This window comes from Dipodomys merriami, unplaced genomic scaffold (genome assembly GCF_024711535.1).
Source record: "Dipodomys merriami isolate MVZ:Mamm:240054 unplaced genomic scaffold, mDipMer1.0.p SCAF_1018, whole genome shotgun sequence".
Taxonomy (NCBI): Eukaryota; Metazoa; Chordata; class Mammalia; order Rodentia; family Heteromyidae; genus Dipodomys; species Dipodomys merriami.
In genome coordinates, this window is record NW_027202292.1 from 109,382 (window position 1) to 122,318 (window position 12,937).

The 12,937-nt window shown below is 43.3% G+C and overlaps 1 long non-coding RNA gene across 1 annotated transcript; it reads right to left on the reverse strand.

Annotated features, from left to right (window-relative positions):
• Positions 1-635: 635 nt before the first annotated feature.
• On the reverse strand, positions 636-1,361 carry LOC138807669 (uncharacterized). Its single transcript, XR_011366231.1, has 2 exons — positions 1,325-1,361; positions 636-1,197 (listed from the first exon to the last, which is right to left on the reverse strand). It is a non-coding gene; the product is annotated as an uncharacterized lncRNA (long non-coding RNA).
• Positions 1,362-12,937: the final 11,576 nt, after the last annotated feature.

Sequence of the window (12,937 nt, forward strand, 5' to 3'; positions counted from 1 at the left end):
TAAAACAATTAGCGCGGATGATCAAACTGAGGTAGTCACTCTGGGAGGTAAGGGTTAGGGAATCTACAGTGTTACAGGCTTGTGATTAACACTTGGCCTAGTCTGCTGGGCTCATCAAATGGCCCTTATCTTGAGCCCCCTAAATCGGGAGTTTTTACACAGGAATGCGGAGGAACATACTCCTTGTTTCTTATCTTGGGTCCCATTTAGCCATTTGGGGAATTTACTTGTTAGCCCTTTAATTACGACTACAGAGCTTGTCCCAGGGCCAACATCTAGACTCTGAAACTTTTTATATATCTCCAGGGAGGGGAAGGGTCAGTGCTAGCGCAAACAAGTTTACAGAAGCAAAACCAGCAGTTAGCAATTGTAAAATGTAACTCTAATTTTTAATTTTTTATTCCCCCATTTTTCTTTGGGCTAATTTTAATCTTAAAATTTAGGGGGTTCTTATCTCAGTCGTAGGGGTGTCTCTATATTATCTTGTGGGGTGTCAGTTGTTCTCAATGCTTGGTATTTGGATCTCAGAACTAATAGAAGGACTGCGCTGATCTTTTTCTTTTACAAAAGACACCAGTCTGTTGAGTATACAAGGTCCGATTGTAACAAAAATAACAGTACCAGAGCCCCTTACATTTTTTTTTCAAGGCTTTCTTTACTACCCTCTTTTTTTACGATTTTTTGAGCATTTTCGTGGCTGTAGTTTAAAACTGCCCAATTTTCCTTTGGCTTGTGGAACCTTTATCTTAGAACAGCCTTAAGGCACCACTGTGATGCAGAAGCTTGCTAGATTTTAAGGCTAAGAGTATTACCTCCACTGATAACACACTCAGGTTATTACCATACCAGAGCCAAACTAGGCTGTGACCATAGAGTGGATTTCCAGTCACTATGCACTGAAGTGCCTAAGGCAAGCAAGCCAGTGATATTCTTGTCCCCAGTATCCACTGTGGGAATAGAGGGTTTCTGGATATCACCCAAAAGAATGTCCCACAATATCTTAGATTTAGCAGCAGTCAACCAGGAAGCCGACTCAGGTGATGGAATCAGGCAGGAGTTTCTCCAGGTGGCTGTCAGGCCATCGTTGAACTTTACCCATTAGGGTATGCAGCAGCAGCAGCAGCAGCAACAGCAGGGTCTCTCAGTGGCTCCAAGGGACTGTCACACCTCATGCTGGGCTGTAAATTCCTACAGAGACTGGTTAAGGATACATTGCATAGGCTTGGCAGGCTTTGATCCTGCTGGTTTTTAAGATCTTTAAACAATAGCCCAGGACAATTTACCAAAATCACAACTCTTTTTTTTTTTTTTTTTTTTTACTAACCAGATATTTTTGTAAAATAGACACAGAAGGCTCAGAAGGCTTAGTCTTGTAGCCATCTCTGACAGATGCAGTCTTCACACCTTGAACACCTACAACAGTTAACACTATTCTTTGTGCCTTTTTTTTTTATCTATCTTGCCTCATTTTTCCAAAACTGACTCTGGACCCTTGATCTTAAATTGGGGGTAGAAGGGCGAAGGTCCATTTTCTGTAACTTCTTCAAGCTGACTTTAGGGGCATTGATCTTACCTAGCCAGGAGCTTATAACCTTAGCCTATTTTACAAAGAGGCCATCAGGGTTAGATGTCATTAAGAACAATATTTTAACTTTTGACAACTGCACAGACCTTTTCTCTGGCTACAGCAGTGTAGCTTGTTTAGCACTCTAGTTTGCAAAAGCATCTTCCTAGATGGCTTAGGAATGTGACCTCTAATGATCCCAACAATGCCTAAGATGCTTAAGTTACCTTTGCAGGCCTTTAGACAGATATCAATAGAAACACACTCTCAGGTTTACAAACTTTTTCCTGAGCAGATGAATTTCATGTAGCTGGTGTCAGCTCAATATTTCAATATTACTGCTAATTAGAGCTTTTGGTACATAAAGGGGTTGAGATTTAAACTATCCCCCACATTTTATAACATTAGCTTTTCACTATCACAGAGGACTGGCAAGTTCTTGTCCCTTACAAGGTAGTCATGAACATTAGGCATGCTTCCAAACTATCTTCCTATGACCTCCTGGCTTTGACCTGTTTTGAAGGGCCACGCACAAATGACTCTAGGTTCTGACATTTCTGCCATCCAAGCAGTGGCTTTACTGCCTCTGGATGCTCCTCCATTGCTTTCGTCCCAGGAGTGTCTTCTCCACATTGGGATAAATGCCTCATTGGCATTTCCCTTTAGCTGGTCTCTGGACTTGAACTCGGGGCCTGAGCACTGTCCCTCAGCTCTACAGCTCAAGGCTAGCACTCTGCCACTTTGAGTCCCAGACTCAGGGCTTGAATGCTGTCCCCTAACTCTTCAGTCCAGGGCTAGTACTCTGCCACTGTGAGTCTCGAGCTTGGGGCTTGAGTACTGTCCCCTGACTCTTTAGTCCAGGGCTAGTACTCTGCTGGCTGAATAGAGGTGACAGTCTCACAGGAACCTTTTTGTGCCCGGGCTGGCTTTGAACCAGTTTGCAGATCAATGAGTCTTACAAAAGGCCATTTTACTCCAATTAAAAGCAACAAGGTGGTCAACATAGAAGTAGCTTTTAAGAATGCTCTTACCTGAAACTTATTAAAAGCCAAAGTTACATCTAACAAACTTGTAAGAATCCTCTGTGCTTTGCTCTGAGCTTGCTGGAAACTGTTAAAAAAAAAAAACCTATAAGAGCAAACTAGAATAGCAATTATTTTGGTAATCCTAATTTTTCCTTTGTGCACATTGAGGCCAATGTTAAAAACAATTTTACATTTAAACTTTATATCCAAAAATCCATTTCTATTTTTTAAACCTCTTATTAATTACCTTTAATATTTTATACTTTAGTTTTTATTTGCATTTTGAAAAGATCCCTTGAAATCTTGAGGCCAAGTGTCACTCATTGCCTCTTGTTTTAAAACAGACACACATTAAGATTTTTAAACTCAAATGACAATTTTTCCTTAATGCAAGAATTACAGTCACCTTCACTATATCACGAAGCTAGACTTAACACCTTTATAACTTTTAAAAGCATCCTAATTGTGGAACAAAATTGAAAGTAAGCCACATTATATAAATAACTTTTTAGCCCTCTTTTAATGCCTTCCTAATTTTAATGTTAACACATCCAAGTGGAGGTTTTAGCAATACTAATCAGATCATCACATCACTCATTTTAACCATCATGTTTTCAGTGTCTATCTGCAGAGAAAAGAGAGAACAAAGATGGGCCACCCAGCCCCTTCTATGGAATGGCCACACACCCAATCTGACTCTTTAGGGTCAGATGAACTGCGTTTGCGTCAGCTTGCCCTCTTTTACCATGCGTGGACTCCTCCCAGGGCCTGTTCCACCATGCATGACAAGCTGAACTGCACTTCTGCTTGTTCACCCCTCACCCCTAAAGATAGGTCTTCTGTTGGCTTCTAAGTTTTTCCCCATCTCTTCTCTTGGTTCTCGAATGAAATACACAGTTTTTAGACAGACAGAACAAGTAACATCATTGACAGTGTTAAACTAACCTTTACATTTAAATTTCTAATACTTATCCCCAAATTTTAGCCAAGGGAACTAGATCCCAAACAGCCAATGCATTTTTGTTAAGCCAGACAACTTGATTACAGTATAAAATGTCTTATGCATTTTAAAATATTAGTTTTAAATACCAGATTTTCTAATTTGCAAGTTAAAGAATCTTTACAAAGCCATTTAAAACAATGCGAAGATTTTTTTTGTCAATGTCCAAACCTCATAACTTTTTGAATTTTAAATTTAAACTCACCCAATTGTTACAGCATGCTGACAATTTTTATCTTTGAACACGTTCACAGACACACACAAAACACTCACACAGATCTTAAAGCGCGCAAAAATCAAAATCAGTTGTACATACACCTTTTAAAGTTTTTAAACAAAAATTTAAGACAGTATTTCTTTTAAACCAGGTACCTTTGTTGTGCTTCATTTTCCCAGAGTTTGCTTATCTAGCAAGGCAATTCACTAATTAGTCTTTTGAATCACTGTGCTGTTCTCATTCAGCAAGCTGAATCCAGAGTCTGCTGAGTGAGCCTGCCATAGTCACCCAAATCTTCCCTACTTCAGAAAACATAAAACGAACACACACACTAAACAAGACAAACAAGTGGCCACAAAGACAAAATCAGGTCTCAGTGAATGGGGCGACATCTCACCACCATTTACTTACTAGGGGACTCAACACCCCTACTCACCTCAGACTGACAGGTTCTCCCCCATGCTCAGAGCCCCTGAACCAAGGCCCAAGGCTGAGATCTAACTGGGGCCACTCGCAGGTGGTCAGTGGCAATTTCATAATTGACAAACAAGCAAGTTCCTAAAACCTGACAATCTGGGCTCGTGCTGTAACTTTTTTCCAGTGATCTAAAGTCAGACTTAAGGGGGTTGTTAGTTGCCGCCCCTTCCCTTTAAGGACAACAAGACAGACAACAGAGACAATTAACACTAAACAGAAACAGTAAACCAGACAGGCGCTGTGTGGCAGTCGAAGGACTGCAAACAGAAAAAGAAGCAACTTCAGATGGTAATGGCCATCTGAACATGTTTTTTGTTTATGATAGCCTGAGCCTCTGCCTTATCTATAAATTCAGCCTTCCAGGTTAAGAACTGGCTTCTAGTCAGGACTGACTGAACCACTTTAACCCACTTGTGAGGCAGCAGGCTGCCTCCTTGGCCCAGTCCTTCAAGTATAGAAAGGGTGAAGGGTGCATTAATACCATAATTTTTTTACTGCTGAATGTAAGTCTTTTAGATGTTTAATTTTTAATTTTTTATATATGGCCTAGCCCACATTACCTCCCCCTCATTCCTCCTCTAATTCCTCCCCCTCTCCCTCAGAGGCCGAGGTCCCTTGTTCAGCATCTTCATCCTCTGAGTTATCACCCTGGGTGGTGTCTGCCTGATTCCCCTGAGTACCAGATCGGGCCATTACTGGAAAAGAGAGTGACACCGAAGTTGGTGTCTTATTACTTTTACTTATCCTTGGCCTGGCCTGTGCTCTGGGTAAGGAACCCACACAAGGCAAAACAAAGCCAGCTTCTCCTGTAAGGTCAGTCTGTAATTCCTGTATTTGTTGGGTGAGATCTCTTAATTCCCTTTTTATGGAAAGGACATCTTTTAAAGAGGAGACCTGTCTTAACAGGGAGTCTTTAGTTTTTAAGAGTCCTTCTACCCCTGGAATCTGGGTAAGAGGAACTGAATCGTTTGGGGGGGTGCTTGGAGCGCTGGGGGGACATGGCCCATATAGGGGTGGAGAGGGCCAGTGGAGTTGTCTGTGATGTCCCCGGTCTGCTATAAAAACTTGGGACTGATATTGAGGGTGGGGCCCGTATTTTTCCTCCTCATATTTGGCAGCCTCCGTCTCGAGGCTGGCCTGCTGTGAAGGGCCAAGCCAATCATCGTCAGGGACATTTTGAGGAATTACAGGATAGAGTGCCTTATTTTTTAATGATTTATTTGGAGGAGATGGCCTCAATAAAGGGGGGGCAACTTAGTGGGGATAGGCTCATCAATAAGGGATGGGGAGGGCGAAGCCACAGTATCGGCCGCCTCCTCCGGTCTTGACGTCCCCTTTTGTGACTGAGTCTCATTTGTTAGGGGGGCGGGTGGCAAAATGTCCTTAGAGCAAGACTCATGCTCAGCCGAGGGACAGGAAAGGGCATCCTCTGCAAGAGCTAAAAGATGAGAAAACTGTCTATCTCCCTCCACATCCTTCAAGATGTCCCTAATGACCCCATAAAAACTAAAAAAGGCTTCAGGAACCTTCTCTCCGTCCCTGAGGAGTTTGTTAATGTCCTTTCCCACTTTATTCCATGTAAGAGGGTGAATTCCTGGCCCATGTAATACTAACCATGGACATTTTTCCTCCACAAAACAAAAAAAAATTATGCAAGTCCTTTTACTTAACTCTAATTCCTCTCTCCCTAAGACTACTTTTCATTTCCTTAAAGAAAAGACCTTCTTTAGACAGACTCTCTCCCATGGTTAGTTGACAGCAATCTTTACCTCAAGACCTTTCCGGGGTGGACGAGAGATGCGGTCCGGACGTCTCTACCTCGCGTGTCAGGAGCTCCTTGTTTGTCCGCTGTCCGGTAGGTCACCGTGTCTCGGGCCCCACGTTGGGCGCCACTTGACCCGTCCAGCAGGCCAGGTAATTTGGTGGGGGATCCGAGAGGGCACCTCCTAAAAGAACCAAGGGGGGCGAGAGAGGATCGAGACCAAGCGCATAAAGAAATACAGGGTCAGTCTGAGTCGCGTCAAGGTCTCATTTATTGGCAAAGAAACTTAGGTTTTTATAAGGAAAGAAGGGGAAGTACTGTATGGAAGGGAGGGGCGGACGGAAATTTCTTTACAGTGAAGTCAGGGCAGGGTCTTTTTGGTCCACCGGTTTCGGTAATTGACCGGCCCAGCCTGTTTTAGGAAGTAATCTAAATGTACACCTTGGAATTTCCAAAAACGGCTATTTGTCATGGCTTAATCAGGTGTTTGAAAAAGGCCAGAGCATTCTCAGGCAGGTTTCAGGTCTCCAACACATGATCATCCATCTAGAGAAGGATTCTTGTTCTGTCCACTGCATCCTGTCTTCCCTTCATAGTAGAGGACGGATATCTTTCTCCACTGTGGTCACATTTGGGAGGGATTGCTTTGTGGGGAGTGGAGGCATGGTGTAACAATGCTTTCTGTATGAAGACAGCAAGCTATTTTCTCTTCTGGACTCTGTGATCTGTATCATGGTTTGATTGGCTAGAACCCAGTGTCAAGCGAAATTCCTACCCTATCCCACCTCCCCTTGGAATACAGAGGTCATTTTGTGGTACTAATTGTGCATTTCTGTATTAACTCCATTCCTGTCTCCATTGTATGCTGCTATCCATACCTTTCTACTTTCCCGTTCTCTCCTACACCTAGTTTATCAGAGCAGTTCTGGAATACAGCAAGTTATAAATAATTAAAATATAATTAAATTGCCTGGGCCTAGGGTGGAATTTGAGAGCTTTGCTTTGCTCTTCTCTGCTGCTGAGGGGCAAGCTTTCCTGTTGCTCTCCTGACTTCCACTCACTTGACATTCCCTAGGACCTCGGCAGTTTTTGCTGCTGGGTTTGCCATCCAGGCTGACTTGTGCAGAGCATACAGGAGAGGCTTGGTTTAGGTTCTCCCCGAATCTTTGATAGTAACCTTGGTCTAAGGAGCCTGAGCGTCTTTTCCCCTGAACTCATACTTGAGTCATTCCACAGGTTTGTCTTGCCTTTCTTGTCTTCATAAATTGTAATTCCTTCTTTTGTCTTAGACACAGAGGTACAAGGAAGAGTTAAGAGCTGTGGAATGCTGGGTGCTTGCTCCCCAAATGATTCCCTATAGTCTGAAGCAAAGAGATAGATTAAATTTTGAAAATCTCTTTACAAGTCTGGTTGAAAATAAGAACCTCCTTACCTTTCTTAGAGGGATAGATCTGTCTGATAGTGACCCTGAGTTTGTAGCCAAAGGCGACTTTTAGAAACCCTGAGTGGTATTGGGCTCTGTCACTGACTGGTAACTCCAGGCTGTACAGTTTCCTTGTTCTCAGTAGAGTGTTAGCTCTTCCCCATAGTCCAGGGGATAAATGGTGAATTGTTTGGTATAATATCTAATGATCAATATATATAACTTACTATCATTAGCCTGCCTTCTGCTTATTTGTCACATTAGTTAGTTGGTCTATCTTCTGTAAAGATTATAGCAATTATGGTAATTACTATATCCACCATAGAGGAACCACATGAATACACACTTAATATCTTATTTTTTTTCTGTAAACTCGCCTTTAATAAGTGCTCACTCCTTCCTTTCTTCCCTTCCCTCCCTGCTTTTTCTTCCCCTTTTTTGTACTTGAGCTGAGTCTTGAACTTATGGCCTCTTGCTCTTGTTTGGCTCTTTTGTTTATGGATGATGCTTAGTCCTTTGAGTCTCATTGACTTTATCTGTCAAGGACTTTGAACCTGGATCCTTAGATCTCAGCCTCATGAGTTGTCAGGAGTACAGGGGTGAGATAACAGTACCAGGCAACTCTTTGCTTTTACTTTTAAAAGCAATGTATTCTTTTATTTATTATCTTTAAGGAGTTATACAAAGGAGTTGCTATCTAACTCAGCAGTTTAGGAATACAATATATCTTCATCAATATCACCCCTTTCAACTGTTGTTTTGATTCTTCTTTACTTCCTTTCCCTTAGCACTTCTCATGACCAATTACTGTATATTCACTTCTGTGGATTTACTGCACACACATGTGTATGTATGTGCATGCATGTGTATGTCTGTGTTTGGTGTGCACACTCGGTTCCCACCACAGTCTTTTTAGAACATTGCTTGGTACGTCGTAGCCATGCAAATCTATATTCAATCAGTGAATAGTCTTCAGACACCACCACAGTTTCATTAATGCGGATTTGGATGATACTTGAAACAGAAAGGGCACTCCTTTGACTGAAGACAGAAGCTCTTCCCAGGGAAGTGTGTGCTTGAAAGACCCAGGGAAGACATGGGCTGCATTACTCTTTAATTGGGCTGCTTGCTCAGGATTCTGTCGCGAATTACCACTAGTCTTTTTGTCACCAGATTGTGGAGTGCCCACTGAGAGCTAGGGAGAAACCAAATGGGAAACCTCGCAGGTGCCCACAGAATGATAACCCTTTTGATTTCTGTGCAGGGACAACATTTTGGCAGGATCAATACATGTGAGTATCTTAGAATCCTCATATGTCAAGAGCATTTTTCAAAAGCAGTCTCTGATCTGCTGACCTCTCTGGGATTAAGAAAGCTGACTTATGTAAGCACATAGCTAACAATACCCTATGTCCTGATGCATAGAAGAATTCTAAGATGAAGTTGACTCAACACAGGTTCACACTGCATACACTATGTGTGGAAATTCTGCAAAGCAAGGCTGGGACACCATGGAGCTACTTACCCCTGAGGGGGAGCAAGAAGCTGACATCCAGGGACAGACAAGCAAACCACTTCCTTCTTTCAGAGCTGAGGACCTTACTGTTAGGCAAGTGCACTTCCACTAAGCTAAATCCCCATCCCACACTGCCTCTTGTCTCTATATTTCCTCAATATTTTCCTGACTCTTTCAGAATGTCGTTTGATTAAAAAAAAATCTTAACTGAGGATCATTTCCTTGAGTATGCACAAGTAAAAGTGAAAGTTCTTATGTTCTGTATACTTCCGCAATTCTGAATGAATGCCTGCTACCCTGCTGCACTCTGAATGTGCACGCAGCTTTCTCATCCATTATTTCACTGATGTTCTGCAGTTTCATTGTGAATCAAAAGTCACCAATTGCTAAACAGAGAAAGCAAAGCAGAGCGGTTAAGTTTTGCCCCAGGTCATTAGTGTACAAGTTCAGTAAAAGGAAATTATATTCACTTTTTTTTTTTGGTTGTGGGGCCTGAACTCTGGGCCTGGGCGCTGTCCCTCAGCTCTTCAGCTCAAGACTAACGCTGTACCACTTGAGCCACTTCTGGCGTTGTCTGCTTATGTAGTACTGAGCAATCAAACCCACGGCCTCATGCATGCAAGGCATGCACTCTACCACTGAGCTACCTTCCCACATTTACATTCACTTTTTATCTATTAAATCCTGAGTTCTTTTCCTCCCCTTTTTTTTTCTAACTACATCCTACTTCCACAAATGTAGAGGCTCTACTCTCACAGCAATATTATAGCATCCTCTTCGAGAAAGAATATTAGCAGCAGCCATTATATACTCAGGAAACATGGTCTACCCTACCCTGACTCCTACTGGTAACTCCTCTATGAGATGAGTTCCTGGGCAGGTTTTGGACTTTAAGCTACAAGTTAGTTCTGCTATGGCAAAGGGGCCACAGGCAGGACCAGGAAGCAATGCTGCTGTGCAGACTGTGGGGAGCCTGTATATGCTGAAGGTCAGATGCTGACCCAGGCAGGAACAAGATGAGGGGAAAGCACATCGTCAGGCATTTGCTTTGCCTGTCTGCTTGTGCTCAGGACATCAATGAAGAAATAGATTCCGTTGTGCAACGTATGTTTTAGATTATAGCCTGAAAGCTGTCTATGTGGCAACACAAATATCTTGGCCGGCATAGCAAATTTGAGGGTAGTCTCGTGTAAACAGTATGAAATTTGAACTAAAGAAGACATCTAAAAGAAATGGGCTTCAGTTATTTTCAAAAACTTATATTGGAAACCTAAAATGATAAGGGCTCTAGGAAAGGTTCTGGTGTATCGCTGGTGGAGCCCAGCTATTTGGGAGGAGGTAATGGGAGGGTCACGGTCCATAGATCAGTTGGATAAAACTATGAGAACTTACCTGAAAAAGCCAAATTAAAGCTGGGTGCTCGTGGCTCACACCTGTAATCCTAGCTACTCAGGAGGCTGTGATCTGAGGATCACGGTTCAAAGCCAGCCCAGGCAGGAAAGTGCATAAGACTCTTATCTCATATTTTCCAGAAAACCAGAAGTGGTGCTGTGGCTCACCTGGGTTCAATTCTTCAGCAACACATAAGCAGAGAAAGCTGGAAATGGTGCTATGGCTCAAGTGGTAGAGTGCCAGCCTTGAGCTGAAGAGCTCAAGGGAAAGTGCCCAGACCCAGATTTCAGGCCCCACAACTGACCAAAAAAAAAGCCAGAAGTGGTACTGTGGCTCAAGTGGTAGAATGCTCACCTTGAACAAAAGACATCTGGAGACAGCACCCAAGCCTTGGCTCCAAGCCTGAGGGCAGACAAAAAAAAAGGAAAAGAAACAAAAAGAATAATTTTTAAAATTATGCTATGGTGGTCACGGGACGGAGATAAGACATTTACCAAGAAATGCCCTCCAACCAAGTCCATGAATTATTGAGAAAACCTGGAGATGCTGGTGGCTCATACCTGTAATCCTAACTATTCAGGAGGTTGGGCTCTGAGGATCGCAGTTCAAAGCCAGCTTGGGCAGAAAAATCCTGAAAGACACTTATCCACAATTACTCAGTAAACTAGTGGAAGCAGAGCTGTGGATCAAGTGGTAGTGCACCAGCCTTGAGCAAAAAGGCTCAGAAAGAGCACAAGACCCCAAGTAAAAGGAGAAGGAAAGAAGGAAAAAAGGAAGAAAGGAAGATAGGAAGGAAGGAAGGAAGGTAGGAAGGAAGGAAAGAAGGAAGGAAGGAAGGAAGGAAAGAAGGAAGGAAGGAAGGAAGGAAGGAAGGAAGGAAGGAAGGAAGGAAGGAAGGAAGGAAGGAAGGAAGGAAGGAAGGAAGGAAGGAAGGAAAGAAGGCAGGCAGGCAGGCAGGCAGGCAGGCAGGTAGGCTTATCACATGTCTTCCTGAACAGAGAGCCAGGCAAGGTGGTGTGTGTCTGTAATCCCAGCATTCATAAGGCAGAAGCAGGAGAATTATAAGTTCCAGGCCACCTGGAACTCCATAGCAAGACCCTGTTTCAAAGAACAGGAGAGGAAGCCAGGTGCTGGTGGCTCCCATCTATTAACCTTGCTACTCAGGAGACTGAGATATGAGGATCACAGGTTAAAGCCAGCCAAGGTAGAAAAGTCTGTGACATTTCCAATTAACCCAAAAAAGGCAAAATGGAGCTCAAGTGGTAGAGTAACAGCTTTGAGTGGAAAAAACAGGGACAGCACCTAGACTCTGTTCAACCCCCAGGACTGGCATGAGTGTGTGCATGCACGCACGCACGCACGCACGCACGCACGCACGCATACACACACACACACACACAAACACACACACACACACACACACACACACACACACCACACACAAACTCACACCACCACCACCATGACCACCACCATCCAAGCCCCTCAACAGGCAGACACTTCAGACAGCAAAATGAAGCTGCCATCACTAGTGCTTTCTCTGAAACCCACATTGCTAAGTGGCTGGGTGTATTTTCCAAAGATGGCTACAAGAATAGTTTCACCTATATACTGTTCCTTAATGTTTGTTTTGATTTTGAAACAGTGTCTCACTATATAGCCCAGACTGGCCTGGAACTTCTGATTCTCCTGATTACCAGCACATACCACCATACTTGGCTTTGAATAGTTTTTACCAAGACCCATATTAAGAAATGGTTAGGCCGGGCACATGCCTGTAATCTTAGCTACTCAGTAGGCTGAGATCTGAGGATCATGATTCAAAGCCACCCCAGGAAGGAAAGTCCAAGAGACTCTTATCCACAATTAATCAGCAAAAATCCATAAGTGGCACTGTGGCCCAAGTGGTAGAGCATTTGCTGTGAGCTGAAGAGCTCAGGTACAGAGTCCATGCCCAGAGTTCAAGCCCCATGACCACCACCAACAACAACAACAAAAACACGTTTAGGCTAGGCAATGGTGGCTCCCACCTATAATCCTAGTTACTCTGAAGACTAAGGATCTGAGGATTGTGGTTGGAAACCAGGCAGGAAAATCAACGAGACTCTTATCTCCAATTAACCACTAGAAAACTGGAAGTGGAGCTGTGGCTCAAGTGGTAGAGTGCTAGACTTGAGACTAAAAGCTCAGGTACAGCACTCAGGCTCTAAGTTCAAACCTCACAACTGACAAAAATGATAGAAAAAGAAAGATGGACGTTTAGGCCAGGTGCCGCTGGCTCACACCTGTAATCCCAGCTACTTAGGAAGCTGAGGTCTGAGGATCAAGGTTCAAAACCAGCCCTGACAGACAAATCTGAGATTCTTCTTCTTCTTTTTTTTTTTTTTTTTTTTGCTGGTCATGGGTCTTTCTTTCGTGTATGTGGGTGCATGTGTGTGTGTGTGTGCTGGTAGTAGGGCTTTAACTCAGAGAATGAGCTTTTGCTTGACTGTTCTGCTCAATTCTGGCATAGCACAACTCAAGCCAGAGCTATACATCTGGCTTTTTGGTGATTAATTGGA